The sequence below is a fragment of the Acomys minous genome (assembly GCF_964271855.1).
Source record: "Acomys minous genome assembly, chromosome: 4".
Lineage (NCBI taxonomy): Eukaryota > Metazoa > Chordata > Mammalia > Rodentia > Muridae > Acomys > Acomys minous.
This window is the reverse complement of record NC_140486.1, coordinates 33,407,106-33,425,299: the sequence shown is the minus strand read 5'-3', so window position 1 is coordinate 33,425,299 and position 18,194 is coordinate 33,407,106. Positions and strand designations below refer to the sequence as shown.

At 40.3% G+C, this 18,194-nt stretch overlaps 1 protein-coding gene across 2 annotated transcripts in view; it reads left to right on the top strand.

Moving 5' to 3' along the window:
• The first annotated feature begins 314 nt into the window (after positions 1-314).
• The window catches only part of CSNK1G3 (casein kinase 1 gamma 3), a 169,605-nt gene continuing 151,725 nt past the window's right edge, over positions 315-18,194 (top strand). For both annotated transcript variants that reach the window (XM_084780854.1, XM_084780853.1), the window contains exon 1: positions 315-762. The gene's annotated coding sequence lies outside the window, so the exon portion shown is untranslated. The remainder of the gene's footprint in view (positions 763-18,194) is intronic.

Below are 18,194 nucleotides of genomic sequence, written 5' to 3'. Positions count from 1 at the left end.
AGCAACGACACCCTGACCGCTCTGTCCTCTTGATTCTTAGCAGCCTTTCTAAAGCTTTCCCAGTTCTCTGCAGACCTCGCTCAGACTGCCTCCCACGGCCTCGGCCAGAAACCACCAGAGACCTACAACCGCTCCCCTCTCGCGCGCAGCTAATGCGAAGGCGGGACGGGGCGGGACTTAGACTTTCTAGGTCCTGGCAGCCAATGAGCGCGCGGCCTCCTTTCCAGCCGGCGAGTCGACCAATCCGAGTCGGCCGGTGTCATCTTCGGCTCCACTCGGCTCTTTTCGCTGATGCGGGCAGCTTGGGGGCCCCTGCCGCTGGAGAGACTAGACGCTTTCCTTTTTTTTTTTTCTCTTTTTTTTCTTTTTAAAAAAAAATCCCCTATTTTCTTTCTTTCTCCCTCCCGCCCCCTCCTTTCATGTGTTCACTTCCGGGTCCGGCGCCGCTCCGGATGCTCGAGGCCGAAGGATGTTTGACCTCCGGATAAGCGAGGCGCCGCCGTGCATTCATTCCCGGTTGCATCGGTGGCCACAGCCGCGGCCGGGACGGCGACTCGGCGCTCAGGGGCGGCAGTAGGAGGCGCCTGCAGCGGCGGCGGCGGCGCGCAGAGCCAGTAGACGCGGGCCGGTCCTTCCCTCCTTCGCGCCTCCCTTCCCGGGCCTCGTTCATCTTCTGCGGCCGCCGGCGGCGGGGATGTGCCGGCGCTGACGGGCGGACGCGCGCGCCGGGCCGAGCCCGCTGCCCGCGGCCGCGCCTCTGAGGTAAATTCCGGTCGGCGGAGGCCCGCGGGCTCGCTGGCTGGCTGGCGGGCGGGCGGGCCAGGGGTGCGGGCGGCGGGCGAGGCCGGGGCGGGAGGCGCGGGGGCTGCGGCCCGGGCTTGGGGAGGGGCCCGGCGGCCGCGCGGCTGCCCGAGCTCCGGGGCGGCGGGCAGTAACTTCCCTCCACCGAGGCGGCGGCGGCGGCGGCGGACCGGTGTGCCGAGCCTTCCGCCGACTCCGAACTTGGCCGAGCCGTTCGGGGAAAGCGGCGACGTGGGTCGGGCTGGTGTGTTTATCGGCTCGCGGGGGAGGTGGCACCACATTTCTCGGGTGCAGGGTGGTGATGGAGATCCTGTGTGCCTCTGGGGTTGCGGGGACTTAGGCCTGTGCCATCCTCCTGCTCGCCCACCTCGTGTTTCAGGACGAAAAGTTAAAAAAGCCTGAGGGAGAAGTCTGAGTAGCAGCCAGCTACTGCTGCTACAGGCTGGGGTTGAGTTTTAACTGTTGTGATGAGTACCCAGGCTTAGGTCAGTGCCCCCGCTGAGCATTCTGTTCAACATGTACTTGATAGTAGAAGATGAAATACCTTTAAAAAAATAAATTTACGAAAATACACTGTTTCTGTTCTTGCAGTCACTTCTTGCGATTATACGTGACGTTGGGTCACGGGTAGAAATATGGAACTATGAAATCAAACAATTTAAAATATACGTTTCTTTGAAGAATATGGGCTGTCCCTGTAAATGCAACGCGGAAGAGAAATAGTGAAAAAGTTGTATAAGAATTATTAAGAATTAGACGTGAGACTGGTTTTGGAAAATAATATTCTGTTGCTAAAAGTCAAATGCTTTGCTACATTCTTAGTTGCTTATTTTTGAGAGGTGCTATGGTGGTTTGTAATGGTTACCCAACTTTGCTTTCAGCTGTGATTCTGACCTAAGATATATTGTTACTATTTTGTATTTTAGCTTTCCTAGCTGCACAAAGATTAATATTATAGGCCTTGGAAGAAAAGTGTTACCAAGTACATTGTGTTCTTTTCACATATATTCTTATTCTTAATAAAATGTATAGTTTTGCATTAAGTGAGTTTGCATATTTGGAGATGTATGCATCAGGTAGACGGAATTCATATAGAACTTGGTGACAGAAAGGTTTTTTTTTTTTTTTTTGGGTGTTTTGTTTTACTCATTTTGGAATTTTGAGACAGGGTCTGACTACATGGCCTGGGGTTGGGCTTGAATTCTTTATCCTCCTGTTCTAGTCTCTTGAGTATTAGGATAACCAGCTAGTAGTGTTCCATCTTGCCTTTTAATATTGATATAGGTGAGACTTTGAGATTGTGGGGAATCTTGAGTGATTATTGATGATTTATCGTACTCCATGACACCCTCATTTGTCAGATCAGAAATTAAGGAATTATACAGTTATTGACATTTTCATTTGACTTGTAGATGTTAATAATGTACAACACAAATCCTCTAAAAACAGGAAAGTCGTTTGTTAACTCTTTTCAAAATAAAGTATTGGGACTAGAATCAAGGGATAGTTTAGTGAGCTCATACCTTTACCTCTTGATGCTGTTAGAAAGTCGAGTGGAAGCATGAAGATGAAGGAGACTGCAGCTGCCTTCAAGGGAGAAGCAGGCATGCTCACAACTAATTGCATCACAGGCCTCCTGCAGGCTTTATTAGAGGTGGATGGAAGTCTGTGTGGGGAAGGTACTAATTTGAAGGGAGTTATGAATGAGCGTGGAGCTGTGATGCTGTGTTTGGGCCCTAAATATTCTCTTAGGCACAGGGGGCTGGGGACAGTGCTTTTCTCAGGGAAGGGAGTGGGCTGAACACTGTCAGGGCTGCGTGCTAGAGCACCTGTTGAGCTGGATGCAAAGCTGCTGTGGAAGAGGAAGCTGTGTCCAAGTAGGTGGAGAGCAGACTGTGAAGGGTCAGAATGCCTTGTATTTAGAAATGAGTCAGTTTGAGGTGTGAGGGTTCAAATGTATCTCTTCTGGGGTGACAGGAGGTGGACAAATAAGAATGGCATGTTAAAGGAAGCGAATTGTAGCCCAATAGTTAGCTGGCTGTCACCCATGCTACTGGGGAAAACAGACATATACAATGGAAAAGAGTTAATACGTGGCTTTATAATTTTTCTCCTCTTACATTTGATTATGGGTGTGCCTGGCAATCTGGTAATTGGTTTTACGTGAAATAAATCAGAATTGTAAAAATGACTCAGGGAGAAATGGGAAGCTCTCCAATTATTTCTCTGTTCCCTCTGATCCATCCTGTAATCTTTTCCCTGCTGGGAACAGAACAGATCATTATTATGGTATAGTTTTTGGTTAGTCCCTCCCCCAACCCCCACCCCCAAAAGAACAAGAATTGGTTTAACAAAAGGAGTGCTGAAATATTAAACAAAATGCAGGCTATTGCATAATCTGTTACTGTGAATACATTTGAAGGTGAAATAATGGTGTGGATAAAGTGTAATGTGAGGAAATCTACACAGGGAGAAAATTAACTGTAATAGTAAGATGGTAAAATGAGAATAACCAGTTATAGGTAAACACGTGAGGTTTTAGTCATCTTAGGTATCATTTAACTCTCAATAAATCACTATCAAAGTAATGTTAGAAAAATGTCACCCTCATATCATCAGTTTCTGAGTGTGTGTGAAATCGCAAATCATGTTATAGTGAGCGTTTTCTTTCCTCTTTCTGATTTGCCTCTTAATACTAAAAAGACCTTAGATTGTAACCAAATTTGTATTATATTGAAATCTCTCCCTAAAAACAAAAGTAAGAACAATTTACTTTTCAGTAAACTTTGAATAAGACTTTGAACTCTACTGGGGGATTCAGTTAAATTATGAGACTCCCATTTTGGGAAGAGAGAAGTCTAAGTGACTTTGAGTTAGCTGTTGAAATATATCTTGAGAATAACAATATATATCTGAATCTTCTTTTTCCTCACATAATAGTCCTCAGTATTTTTCTTCAACTTTCATATTCCTTTTGTCTTTATTCAAACAGTTGGCATTTAGCAGTATTATTTGATACTGTTAGTGTGTGCCAGTGTTGACTCTTTAAGAAGAAAGTTGGCACTGTCTTTGCACTTGGCAATTTTGGGTTATGTGTCTTTTTCCAGTTGCAAAGAATGTATAGGCTTGGAAAACAGAGTTTCAGTGATAAGTATTTCCTTCGTGTTGATCCACAAGACAGAATTATACTTGGGGTCTTATTTTTGGAATCAAGTATACATTATCTGTTAATATAAAATGACTCTGGAGGGCCTGGGAACTTCTTAGAAAATATGTAATAAGGCCCAAGGATAAGGCTCGGTGGTAGAAGGCTCGCATAGAAAATAGTGAAGGAGAGAAGTATGTGGAGATTATTTTTAGATACTCGCTGTTAGACGTGTTTTCCTATCTCCCTCCTCACAGTTGAGATTTAGAGACTGCATGTGTCTGAAGTTCCCTTATATTATGGGACCTGGCGCATACTGATTATGTTCTTAGGCTGTAAGTTGTTATATTTTCTTCATCCATTTCCTGCCTACCACCTTAGCATTCCTAACAATGAAGGATTTAGTAGAAAGAAATACTTCTTGGCCATTTTCTTTACTAATGATATATATAACCGAGTTATAAGCTTAATAAGTTTGTGGCTGAATCTTGTCGTCTTTTATTTTTATAGCTTTCTGTGGTTTAAGACAGAAATCTACATCAGTTATGTTAAATACACACACATATGCATGCTACTTAATGCTTTTTTCCTCTATTATAGTAATGTCAGACTTGAAGTTGTGTTCAGGTTTTTTAGATGCATTTATCCAGTTCTGGATTGCCTAGAAGTACTTTCTTTAGCTTATAGCTACATTTGGTGTGTGTGTGTGTGTGTGTGTGTGTGTGTGTGTGTGTGTGTGTGTGTGTGTGTGTGTATTGGGGGGAGAGGAGGGGAGATTGAGGATTGAGGTTGATTCTGCCATTACACTCTTCATCAAGATTCAGTAAAGGGATGTCAAAGTGCCAAGGTGTGATGCTATATAAATCCCCATTTCAGAAAGTGCTGATTGCCATCGGTTGTTAGAGGCCTGATTGGTATGTAGAATAACCAAAGACTCCGGGGAAGACTCATTATAGGAGAAGGCCTCTTAAGTGACCGCTGCTTAAACCCACTCATGAGCTTAAATTGTACTCTCTCTTCTCCCTGTAGAATTAAAGAGTAAGGCCCAGGCTGCTCGGCGTGGCAGTAAGCTACTCTCTAGTTTCCTCTTGAACTTTCATTCCTACCAGTTGTTCCTACCAAGAGTCATTTGTGTTTCTTCTCCACAAACTGTCAGTGGCAGTTACACCTGATTTTGTAGTCATGTATTGCAGTAAAACCTTGTTCAGCAAATTCTGAGGTCAGAAAAATGTTTGTATGAGAACCATTTGGCTGCTTTGGAAACAAGAATGTAACAAAGCCACTTACAGTTGAAATATGGAGGACAGTGAGATGATTTTAATCCAGAGCAATGTATAAAGACCCCATAGTAAGGCTGCTTAAGTGTTGTGAGATGCCTTTTCACATTTAAGGAGCAGAAACTGGCAATGAGAGGTGATGTACCATGGGTGTGGCTTTTGGAAGAAAAACAACGTGGAACTCTCAGCAATGAGCTCCTGCTTGAAGAAAGGAGCCTGGCTGTGCAGTCCAAGACTGCCCTGTAAATGGACCTTGTGTTTTAGCTGCACGAAATTATTTAGGGCCTGTGGTCTTTTCTTGGTGGCGTTCTGCAGATTAAAGAATTTTTTTTCTCTTTAAAGCTAACTCGCAACTGTTAATAAATAAACTAAGAGATATCTGCTAAAATCTAATCACCTAGTTACACCTCCTTTGACATTTACTTGGTAGTATCTCTTAATGACTTACTGCTTTGGTTTTTTGAGTTGATTCACTCTGTAGTGCAGGCTAGCTGGGAGTTGACTGTGTAGCTCAGGCAGATCTTGAACTTTAAACTTTCCTGTCAGCTTTCCAAGTGCTAGGATTATAGGTTTGGGCCACTCTACCAGGCTGCATCTTCTTTTGAGACAAGAAGGAAATTCTGATATTCCTGACCCTCCCACAAGGTCATTTCTCAGAGTAAATTGTTTAAATATCCAGCCAAATTATTAATGTTAGTCTCATATAGCTTGCATTACAGCCCTTGACCAGATTTCCTGTGCTATTTTATACAGCATCAACACTGGAGTAGAACCTTATCATTTCTGTAGCTCCTCAAGTTAAGTAGGGACTGCTGGGGTGAATTGGTAGGTGAGGTTGTTCTTAGAAAGTAAAAATACCACTCCCTTGATGTGTATCAGGAACACTTGAACATGGTGCAAAGCATGCTGGTCTGATAGCTTAAGATTGCTATGCTGACCTGCCTAATTTAGCTCAAGCTGTAAAGGAGACTTTGCAGCTGAAAACCTAACAAGGTCCACGTTGGGAAAGATACAGGGATATGTTATGCATGTGGGTTCCACTACTTAGAAGGCTGAAATGCAGTGTGTCCTGAAGTGCAGCATTGCACTGGGAAGGCTCAAGGCTGAGTCTTTAGTGGTTTGCTTTTCTGTGGCTTTGTGGCTGTGCTGTCTGTACTCGCATCTCAGTTCATCCTTAGGCTGTTATCAGATCACGTTGTCAGCATGTATTGGGAGAAGAAGGAGCGGGGCTTACCTGTCTGCCCCCGGCCCCATTTTGTCCCCCACTCCCAAATTAAAGAGATCTTAGCATTGGCCTAACAGCTTACTTTTCCCTTCATATTTTCTTGATCAGAGTTAGGTGATGAACCTGTTTTATCTAGTTAGGACAAGTGAAGTACTTTGGTGTCTACTAGTGAGGGTATAATATCCCTGTCCTGCGTTTACATAGTGGAGAGAGGATTTTGAAAATAGTGAAGGAAGAATGGGTGAAGTGAGTATTTGAGATGTAATCAATAGTGACCATTATATCTACTTGTTTTGAGAATGAAATAAATAATGCATGTAAATGAACCTTGAACTCCACAGTGTTATACAGATGCAGTGGATGAAAGGTTAGAAAGCTTCCATGGTGATGTCTTAAGTATGCTCATGTCTGAATATTTTCAACACTAAAAATATTGCTAGTTTTTAAATTGACTAACTTTGAGTCACTAAAATAGGTTATCTAAGTAGTAAGATTCTGTTTTTACATGGCATTCTTGATGATATTCTAATTTCAAATAAAAATATTGCATGAATATGTTTACTTACCAAAAATTTGCCCTCTGGTCTTTGTTCAAAATGCTGCCTACACCTTTGACCTCAGTGGATTATTTTGTTTCTCACACAAATGGAGAGTAAACTGAGGAAATAAAAATTGCCAGACAAACTTGGATTGTGGAGTCTCAATGACAGGAGGAAAAGTTTTTTTTTTTTTTTTTAAACCAAATTTGAGAACAGGAGTAAGTTGTGGTGTGGTGGGAAGGCTTGGGAGAATCACATAATTTTAAAATGGAATGAGCCATGGGAAGGTTGAGGGAAATATTGATGTCATGTACTTGATTAGTAGAACTCTCACAGCCAAATTACTAGCATCATACACCTCTGACCAACTGGTGGGAGGCCATAAAAGTATTCTCGTTCGCATTGCAGCTTTGGGCTGTGACTCGACTGTAAGGGAGTTAGCCAAGCATTTCTAGGACAGGTACTGTGTTCTTAGTCTTCGCAGGCATTCAGCCAGAGGTTTTTTTAAGGTAACAGATTTTTAATTTTCCTTCAAATAGCAGCAGTAACAAAACACTGAAGTGCACACCTGTGTGTCATACACTCACTGAATAATCTCAGGTTTGACTGGCTTCAGTGCGCATGCAAAGCAGAATGAGTGTACAGCCACTTATGCATTTTCATTCCGAAGAAGGTTATAGTAGACATTTCCTACCCTCATTATATGTAAAGGAAAGGCATAGCTATGTACAGATGTACGTAAATATACTTGCTATTTATCTTCCAAAAGAATATGTTAATGGCAGTTATTTATAAGTGACATAATTTAGAATTATTTACTTTTCAACTTTTGGTATTTTTCTGTATTTGAATTTTCAATTATGTCTGTGTAATACTTCATTAGAAAAAGTACCTTTTTTATTTTTGTTTTTGTTTTGAGTAAAGAGAATAGATGTCTACTGAGGGATGTTTAGGTTTTTTCACATTTAATTTATTTCCATTGTGTAATACCTTGGAATAAATGCTTTTTAAATGTATCTGCACATTTAATTTTTTTTTAAAAAAATTGAATACATTGAGATTATCTTAAAGTTTTGAGTTGATTGTTGTGAGAGTATGTGTGTATGCGTGTGTTCATATGTGTAGGTGTGTGTGTGAGTACATTTGCCCGTGAGTGCACTTGCAGAGGCCAGGTTCTCCTTCCTCTCTCTTCACCATATTTTTTGAGGTGATTGTCTCTCAGTAGACCTGGAGCTAGACTGCCTGGCTAGGAGCTCTGGGCTCTGCCTGTCTCTGTCATGTTCCCTTCACTGCCACCGGGGAGTAGGGGAAAGTGGGAGGGAGGAAGGAATGGGAGGATACAAGGGATGGGCTAACAATTGAGATGTAATATGAATAAATTAATAAAATATTTTAAAAAATTGGCCATGTGATACATGTTGGAATAAACTTATTTTATAGAAGTAATGGTTTCTCAATATTCTGAAATGATTGTATTGTGTATTTTTTTAGAATGTGATATATTTAGAGTTAAGATTAGGTTCAGAATTTTCTTTGTGAAAAGGGAAGTGAAAAATGTGTTTTTCCTGTACATCCAGTCTGTTATGTTTATTTTTTATTTCTGTAAAATACTAATTCTAACATTGAATACTGTACTTTGATATGTTTGATAATGTAATGGAGAAGAGAGAACATTCATCCTGTCCCTCTAGTCTTATGTATGCCTTATGCTGTGCAAACATATGACTCATGAGTCCTTACAATGAAATTGTAACCAGGGATTACCTAGCACTAATTTTCAAGTGTAACTACTAGATACTAGTTGTTGGGTAGGTGGCATTTGTTGGTACAGAGTTTTATAAAGCATTTTATATTTTATATTCATTCCTGAGATCTGAAAGCAATATTCCTAAGATACTTCCTAAATCTTCAAGACATGGACTTCTGTGATACCAGTTTTAACTCATGCAAATGGATTGTTTTCTGAGTTCTTTTCTAGCATGTGAATGTCATGGTACAGTGGGGCTAAAACACCTGTATGTAATGAGATTCTGTAAATGCTTATTGCTAAGGTACTACATGTTGCCAGTTTAAAAAGTCATTCTTTGTTTCTGATCCATTGAAAGCTAGTTGATCACATGGGATACCTATTGTATGCTTTGCTAATTACCTTAATTCTCTATTTATAAAAGGTAAATTTTTGAAGACTGGAAAATGATTTATGAGTATTTGGAATGAGAGAAAGAAAATACATGAAAGTGAACTTTATTCTACATGCTTTTAAACATACTTTGAGTAAAATATTACTCCATATATTCCCCCCATAGTAGAAGATAGAAGAATCTATCTATCTATCTATCTATCAATCACATTGTTCTCGTAGACTTGATTGAGAGTTCTAACACTTTGGTGTTGGAGAACATTTCCTTCTAGTGGCTCTTGGCCCGTATTCCTGTTAACATTTTCGTAGGATGTTACCTGACTAATTTATATTTGAATGTGGTTATTGGGCTGATATGTTTTAGATTTCTGTGGGCTATTCCAATTGGCTGCAATGTTGACAATCTGATTTCCTCCTTTATACACACCTTTTACCATTAAAAATTGATGACTTCACACTGTCATCATTTTACTGGGGGTGAGGTGTGAAAATGATAAAAGAAATGCATGGGGAAGGCATGGTGGATCAGCACCTATAGTCTTAATACTCAGGAGGCTGATACAGGTGGACTGCCATGAGTTTGTGGCCGACCTGGTCTACAAAATGAGACCAAATAAATAAACACACACACACACACCCAGCTATTATTCAGAGTACTAGGTTTTAAAAAGTCACCTCATAAGATCTGACCCAGCTTCCTTGGTGAGGGCCTATTCATTATGCATAAGTAAGCTTTGGCATAGTATCAAGGCTAGAACAGATTGTTAATGGCAAATTTATCAAAAAGATATTACAGGATCAACTAGGGAGTAACAAAAACAATTTCATCTAAGTCACTCATTTTATGTTATATTGATCATGTTGCTTTTTTTTTTTTTTTTTGAGATGGGTTTTGGCATGTAATCCAGACTGACCTCAGACCTTTGAATTTCTTTTTTAGCTCCTAAGTTTCAAAATGACAGGACAGGAGACGTAAGTGATCATGTAGTAGACTGCACTTCTTCATTCTCTTATGTATCATGGTGACAGGCACCTCTGCTTTTTTTCCTTAGAAATATTTTTTATCTTCAGTAATTGTATATTTATAGTATGTATTGAATATAGTTAAGAAATGTATACAGAGTAACACACTATAGGATTTTTTTTGTAGTTGATGACTACTTGAGGTTCTTTACTGTGTCTCATTTGATGCTAATTCTTGGCTCAGGGTAGCCTCAGTGATTACAGCACTTTCGGTCCCACAGAATAGGAGCAAGCCATTTTGGGTTCAATTCAGTTCTAGCACACACACACACACACAAACACACACACACACACACACACACACACACACACACACACCACACATACACATGCATGCACTGCATGGTTTAAGTTTGGATTTGGCATTATTCTATAAACCGTAAGATAAAGATTTCTAAAAACTACCCTGGTATTTGAGAATTTGTAGTAGAGAGCTTTAACATTGCGAACATAGGATTTGAGGAACATGTTGTTTGTGAATGGTATGGATGACTTTCAGGGATTATTTTTAGTTTAGGAAAATACCACAGTACCACAGTAAAAATCAACAGGCAGTAAAGAGTAATGAGCACTGTGTCTTAGGACTGCAGTTTGTTATTAATAATTTTACCATGGAAAATGTTCTGAAATACCAATTTTTTATTTTTGGCATGGATAGCCTGGTTTTAAAAATACAAAATCTGTTCTGAGATGTAATAATATTAAAATTGTTAACTGTGTTTATATGTGGTGTATGTGCAGGTTTGTGTGGTGTACGTGTGTGTGTGTGTGTGTGTGTGTGTGTGGTGTGCATGTGCTGAGGCATGTGTGTAGAGTTATGTCTCCTTCCAGCTTTTGTGTAGATTCTGGAGACTCAGTTCAGATTGCCATTCCTACACGGCAGTGTCCGTTATGTGCTGAGCCATTTTGCTAGCCCTTTAGGTTTCCTTTTTTCTTTCTTTCTTTCTTTTTTTTTTAGTGTTGGGGTGTTAAGACAGGGTCTTGTGCATGCTAGGCAAGCAGTCTACCAACTGAGGTATATATCTGATCCCTAAACTGTTACCATTATTTTATGTATTTATAGGTTTCATTAGGCCAAATGCTTGATCTCTCTTTCCTCCCTCCCTCCCTCTTTCTCTCAAGTGTGCTGTCTCAGACTTCCCTGCATCATCCCAGTCCTTACTCAGATGTCTGCAGACTCTATACCACCTGTCAAAAATCTTGAGACTTTCTGAAAACTTAAAAGGGTGACTGCAGGAACTTTGTGAAGGAATTGGATTTGTCCTGTGCTGTGTGGACTTGGATGGGTTTGCATCTGCTCCTTAACTGAAATTACCTAATAGGAACATTTGTATCTTACTTTTCTGCATAGTTTCAGTAGATGGTAGTTAACTTTCTTATAAGTTTATGCACATCAAGAGGACTTCATTTTACTCTGCATTAGTTTCTCTAACAGTTACTGAAAGTCCCACCCTTCACTGCATGTCTACTTTTTCCTCCTTTCTTTAGTCTTTTTACTGAGTAGCAGCTAACCCTGGATCTTGGGCCTGACTGAGACCCAACAAGCGTAGTGTAGTTAGGATGGAACCATTCAAGGAGTCTGGGCTTAGCTGAGTATTCAGGTGCTCTTTTCAATAGCCAGGGTTATACCAAGGGAAATAGTGTGCGTGCTAACTTGAGGTCAAAGCACCCGCAGGTAGCCCTCTTTTTATGCATTTTGTCTCTGCCCCTGCCCCACTTAATGACAAAGTCAGGGGTGCGGCTATAATGTCTCTGTTTTCGTTTCCCTGAACTTCCTTTATTTGTTTTTAAGACTTTACTGTAAATTTCTTTATACCTACTTTGGCTCCATTCCCTTTACTTCCTAATCCTTATCTTTTCTCTTGACTTGCTTTTTTCTTTCTCTCCTGTTCTTTGTACTCTCCTCATTCCTTCCTCAAAATAATGTTCCTTAAGAAACTTAAAATTGTGGCATTCTGTATCAGATTTTTCTCCTGTTATAAAGGTACAGAAACAAATCTGCATTTAATAATTCAGTAGGAACGTGCTGGGAAGGGAAGGGACGGTATCGTCAGGGAAGGACACACTGCCTGATTTGTGAGGTGTGGTGTTCTGGGTTTTGTTCTTTGTGTTTTCTTTCTCATCTCGAAGGGGATGGATCAGCCAGCACGGCTGACACCTGTTTTCTTAGCTGTGTTTTTGAATGTACCAAGATACCAGGCACTTGAAGGTGCACATCCTAGAGTGAGCATGTTGAACCTCATAGATAGCCAACTTCTCCACTTAAATGGCAAGACCTAGAACTTATAGTGGAGTTCTGTGCACTTGGCATGAGTGCAGAAAGCACTGTACTTGCACACACACACACACACATACACATATACACACACTCACAAACTCACACACATACATACATACTTTTTTTTTTTTTTTTTTAAGACATAGTCTCTCTGTGATAGCTGCCTTGGCTGTCCTGGACTTGCTTTGTAGATTAGGCTGTCCTTGAACTCACAGTGATCCACCTGCCTCTACCTCCCGAGTGCTGGGATTAAAGGCGTGCACCACCATGCCTGGTTGTACTTACTATATGTTAATAATTATATATTATTACTGTATATTACTGCAGGTAAACCTATCATGTCAAAAACTGTGTGTGTTGTTTTCACACTACCTTATTTAAACAACAAAAACTCTTGAATGTTACTTTTTAAAAAATAATTTTAATAAGCTTACTCTAGAAATAAAAATTTAAAAGTAAAATCTGAAGGGCTGGAAAGATGGCTCAGTAAGTAAGAGTGTTTGCACTCTTCATGCACAAGGATGAAGACCTGAATATGAATTCCTAATACCCACGTAAAAAGCTGGTGTAACTTCATGTACCTGTGACTGTAGTTAGTGTTGTGGGAGGTGTAGTCAGGATAGTTTAGGCTCAGAGAAACCTTGTCTTAAAGGAATAATACAGAGAGTGATAGGACCTCCCCACCTATGTGTGTGTAGGCATTTGTGCATTCATGCACACACATATAATTTTAAAAATACAAATCTTCCCAATAAAATAATGAAACAACCCACCCAGCCAGCTACATGTAAGCAAGTGTTCTAACACTGAGCCATGGCCCCTGTCTTCTTTTTACTTGTATTTTGTAGTGGGGCTCATTAAATTAACCAGGTTTCCTTGAACTTGTAACTCTCTATTCATCTGTTCACGTTGTAGGGATTTATAGGTTTAGACTAATAGTTCTAGGCCCAGCTGAAGGTCCAGCTCCCTTTTGAATCATAACATTTTGGAGAGTCAAAATTAGAGTATAAGTCACCTTGGGTTCATGAGATATTATTTCATTTCTTTTGGTATGTCTTGTCTTGGAACTGTAAATTTCCATACAGCTTTAAGATCATCATATTCCCTTTATTCAGAAAAGAAACGGCTATATCAATTAATACTACCAAATTTCTAAGAGTTTCATTGATCATTGATTATTCTTTTAAGTAGTTTGTAATGTATTTTGTTATTGGGAAGAAGAGCTGAGTAGCATGACTTGTGCCTTTGAGGACATCCGGTTAACAAATTGGAGTATCTCAATACCAAATGAAAGAGTAAAGCAGTGTTCTCTATGCTTCCTAACAGTGACAATGAAATGCAGAGGTTTGATTGGATTCAGTTTCAGATCTTTTGCTTCCATTGGAAGGATTTCAACATTCTTCTTGTGATACTGGCAGTCATTCCTCATTCTTGTTTGGTTTCATTATAATCACCAAGAGTTACGTCTTGCTGATATTTAATTCTCATTCCTTATTCATTTATAGATGAAAGTAAGTGTGAGTGCGTGTGTACACATGTACATACACCAGAGATTGACATCTGCTGTCTTCCTTAATTGGTCTCCCTCTTGTTTTTTGAGAGAGTCTCTCACTTATTCTGGGGCTTTAGGATTTGGCTAGCTGGAATGGATGGCCAACAAGTCCTAGAGATCTGCCTGCCTTCCTCCCCAGTGCTGGGATCACAGCCACAGACTGTAGTGCCTGGCTATAGTTCCAAGAGGGTAATGCGGCTTAAATTTACCATAGCAAGCACTTTAGCACCTGAGCTGTCTCTCCAGCTCTGGAATACTCTGTCTCTCTGTCTCTCTGTCTGTCTGCCTCTGTCTCTCTCTCTCTCTCTTTCGCCAAGGTTTCTCTCACTGTGTTGCCCATGTTGGTCTCCAATTTAAGATTCTCCTACCTCAGCCTAGGATTACAGATGCATGCTGCAGTGCTTTTAGCTTTTTATGTGTGTGCTGGAGGTGTGACTGCATAGTCTCCCCAGCATGAGGAGGAGTACTTTCAATGAGAAAGTTTTTGTCAGTTAGAGGAGATTTTTACTATTTGTGGCTTAAATATTTGCAAATTTTCCTACTTACTAACATTTATTTGTAACCTCAAAATTAATACTCCTCATGTTGTTCGACTGAATCACAAACACAGGAGCATACAGAAGGTAGAAAAAAAGTTTGATTTAGTTAGTGTGTTCTCCCAGCTGAGGTTAAGTGAGGTGACTCGGTCTCCTGGTTTTGCTTTTCACCGTGAGACCTTTCCTTTCTTTTGCCTTTGTGGCTTTGAGTAAAATGACCCCAGACCTAGTGCTCAATGCTGCATGATGTTCCTGAGGGTGTGTTGTGAGGAAATGCATTTTATGTAAGGCTTGTTCTGGTGCAGGTACAGTGTTTTAAAATATAAAAATACATAAAATAAGGTTGTATATTGGTTGTTGATTAAACTTTGTTATCAAAGAAAGAGTCTGGACAAAACCTTAAATGTATTTTTCTTAGGAGCAGTGGTTTAGTGTTTGATTATTGTGTATTTGCACTGACCTGAAAAAACATAACGATTGTGAATCAGATGTTTTTGACTTTCCTGATGAACAGAAAAAAATAATTTTTAATGACTATAAAAGATCTACTTGAAAAGTTGTAGGTCATGCTAGTTTGGGTCATATTCACCCCAACCCTCTGCTTGTTTCCCAAATATTCACCTCATCCCTTTCCAATTTTATGTCTTTTTTTTTTTCCCAGTAGCTTACCAAGTCCAACTTGTGCTGCCCTCATCCCTCATCATGTTCCCAAAGACAGTTTCACTCCTGCCCTCCCCAACCTGTGCTTCTACAATCTTCCCACCCAGGCTTTCTTCCTTGATCTTCCCAGAGCCTTTGGGGCTTGAGTAGCAGTGTGATGTACATTTCTCTGCTGACGCGTATTCTCTATACTTTGCTCATTTGTGAGCTTTGTGTTTACCACTGTCTACTGCAGGAAGAGACATCTCTGATGAGGCAGAAAGACGAATTCAGAGGACAGTTTGATACTGTGTCTGTTTAGCAGGATAATAGTAATAAATGCGCCACTGGGCCTATGAGCTCTGGAGCCATGGGTTCATAGCCAGATTTATGGTACTTGGCATGAGTTTTCTCTTGTGGAGCAGGCCTTAAAGCCAATTAGAACTTTGTAACAGTGCTGCTGCTATTGCACCCCTGGACATGTCTTGCCAGACTAGTTGTTGTTGTAATTCAGAGTGCTCCACTATAGAAGAGGTTCCTGTTTCATTTCTAAACTGTAATCAGCCAGTGGCTCTTACAGCTTCTAGCTCCATCTTACCTGGAAAGACAATTCTTAATGAGTCAGGTATGATTTTGAGCTGCAGTTCTCTGTATTCACAAATAGTAAATGCTTGGAGACTCTGTATTTCATACTTCTGTTCAGACATGTGGGCTTCAGTAAAGATGTATTAATACTGAGTGTTCATAGTCACTCATGGGGAGGGCTGAAGAGGTGGCTCGGTGATTAAGGAGTTAAGAGCACTTGTTGCCTTTTCAGAGACCCACATTTGATTCCCAGCTCCCATGTCAGGTGACTTACAAACTGCCTGTAACGTCACCTTCAGAAAAGCTGTCACCTTCTTCTGCCCTCTGCAGGCATCTGCACATATGTGGCACATAAGTAAATATGAAAATAAATTCACTTGTGAAATTGAAAAGAAGACAAAGAGTATACTGTGTGGACCTATGCACATGTGCATCCTAGTGTATTGGTCTGTTCCTTTTAGTATTCTTGAAGTAGGGTGCCTTTATAAAGAAAAGTTGCGCTGATGAAATGATGGAGTGCTAGCTGTGCAGCCATAAGAACCTGAGTTCATAGCCCCCAAATTCTTGGAAAAGAGCCAGGTGAGGTTGTAGCATATGTCCATAACCTTAATGCAGGCAGCTGGGTTTCTGGAACTTGCTGGTCTAGTCAATCAGTGAACATTAGTTTGTTTCTCTCCTCCCGCCCCCTAACTCCCCTCTCTCTTCTTTGGTTTTTCAAGATAGAATTTCACTGTGTAGCCTTGGCTACACTTTGTAGACCAGGCTGTCCTGGAACTCTGCCTCCCGAGTGCTTGAATTACAGGTGTGTACCCACGCAAGCTGTGAGTGAAGCACTAGTTTCAATCCATCTCAAAAAGATAAGGTGGAAAACGATTGAGGAAGATCGCCACAACCTCTGCCTCCCAAACCTGTGCACGTATGTGCATACACACATGCATAAATGTGCCCACACAGACACTACATGCTCACATATATAGTTTACCTCCACCCCAATAAAAGAAGTTGATTTAGTCTTAATTCTGGACATTCAAGGCATGGTGGTGACATTGGCTTGGTTCTGGTGAGGAATTCATTTTGAGTGGCCTTGTGGTTGTAGATGGAGAAATCACAAGGTGAGAAAGGAAGCCAGGGGGCAGGGGAGGCTCTTTTATAACAAGAATTTGTCCCAGTGACCTATGATTTTTTTCTAGGACTCTTAAAAATCAGATCATCTTTAAAAAAATATTTATTAATTATGTGTACTGTGTTCTTTCTTTCTGCATATAGACCTGCAGGCCAGAAGAGGGCACCAGGTCTCATTATAGATGGTTGTGAGCCACCATGTGGTTGCTGGGAATTGAACTCATGACCTTTGGAAGAGTGGTCAGTTCTCTTATCCTCTGAGCCACCTCTCCAGCCCCCAGATCATCTTTTAATATCACACTAGGGACCCAGTTTTCAACATGTGATCCCTTGGGGACATGATTGAACTGTATATATCATAGTATCTACTTATGTGAGAATAGTTAGACCTGGTTGACTAGAAAATTCATTCAATTAGACTTAGAAAATTTTTTCAACTGAGAAAGTTTAGAATTTAATAAAGTTTCACATTTAAAAATTGCCTTAGTTGTATTTGATTCTAAAGTACTATGATTATAAAGTACTATGTTACTGTATAGTAGCTTTAACTCTAGAAATACTTTTGACTACAACCTATGTATTTTACTTAGAATCAATCACACACACACACACACACACACACACACACACACACACACAAGCACATACACATGCACACACACACATACCCTTCACTTATAGAACTGAAGGCCTCATTAAAACGAGTTTTTGATTGGACATGATGGTGCATTCCTTTAATTCCAGCAATTGAGAGGCAGAGAGTAGTGAGTCTCTGTGAGTTCAAGGCCAGCCTGGTCTATATAGTTCTAGGATAATCAGGTCGATGTAAGACAGACCATGTATCAAAATAAAAAAAGCAAAAAAAAAAACCAGACAGACAATAACAAAGAGCAATATGGTTTTTCCTTATTACATATGTGCACTCCATTTTTTTCCTCTTAGATCATGTACCTTAAATAGCTGCTAGTTAACATGACCCATTAAATTAGTTTCATGAGCGACTAGTAGGTCTGATCCAGTTCAGAGGATGTAAAATCTAGTTCTCTTTTTCTTTTACATTTCTTGTCCTTTCTCCTTTCTTTCTCTTCTTCCTCTTCCTCCTCCTTTTTGATATTCTTTTAGGTGGTAAGATTTGAAGGCTAGACAGCCCTGGGTTTTCTTCCTAGGAATGTACAGGGACATCATTGAAATAAAATTTCAGAAATGTTAAGTAATTTTAAATGATAAGTTATAAATCTTTTTTTTTTTTTTTTACTTTATTAGCAGAAAAGATGACACTTTACCTCACTTTCTACAACTGAGAAGACTCTTAAACACACTGCACTGTCTGAC